The sequence below is a fragment of the Montipora capricornis genome, chromosome 3 (assembly GCF_036669925.1).
Source record: "Montipora capricornis isolate CH-2021 chromosome 3, ASM3666992v2, whole genome shotgun sequence".
Classification (NCBI taxonomy): Eukaryota; Metazoa; Cnidaria; class Anthozoa; order Scleractinia; family Acroporidae; genus Montipora; species Montipora capricornis.
Genome location: NC_090885.1, coordinates 5,140,508 through 5,141,393, shown reverse-complemented (window position 1 = coordinate 5,141,393; position 886 = coordinate 5,140,508).

The following is an 886-nucleotide window of genomic DNA, read 5'->3' as shown; positions in this document are numbered from 1 at the left end:
CATAATTGCTCAGTCCACATTATTAATTAAGTGGCGATTATCGTTTGCTTGTTAAAGCCACAGTGGTCAAGTGTTACAGGTGTTAGTTCAAAGGTTGATTGAATGTTTGAGTTCTGGCCCCAGTTTTTCGAAGGGTGGATAGCGCTATCCACTGGATAAATCACTATCCATCGGATAGTGCAATTGGTTCCGCTATTACGTATCTACTGGATAGTGAATTATCCGGCGGGTAGCGCTATTCATCGTTTGAACAACAGGGGCCTGGTGGGTAGCACTATCCACCTTTTGAACAACCGAAGCCAGGTCTTTATCCAACCTTGTTCCCAGGGTCTCCGAGGAGAAACGAAGCAGAGAAGAGAGACCCTGGGAACAAGGTTGGTCTTAATCATCTCTCAGTTTTCTATAACTTTAATCCACGTTGCCTCTCTACATGTACCCACATACAGACAAATGTTTGATAAACCTTGTAACAAATTCTGTGATCAGTTAGCATCCCATTTAATGGGAGGGACAAAGAATTTGACTCCTTAACCCATTGATAATATAACTAATTTGTGAAACAAAAGGAGAAAGTAGCATTGCAAACTGCATGTGCAGTATGATTTATTCTTTTGGAAAGGAGTCTGGTTTTAGAGTCTGGTGTTTCGCTTTCCTTCATCTTCCGAGATACTTTGCAAAGCAGTGACAGTCTTTTTAACTCTTGCAACTGATCCCGGATCAGTGCATTTAGCAGCCACACAATCTGCTTTACACCTCCACTTTACACAGCCAACATAGCCCGTTGGTAACACAGTCAGGGACGTATACAAAACATGAACCCCTAGTCCATGGACCACCCCTGTGGACCCGGTCCATGGACCCCTTCATTGACCGGGTCCATGACCAA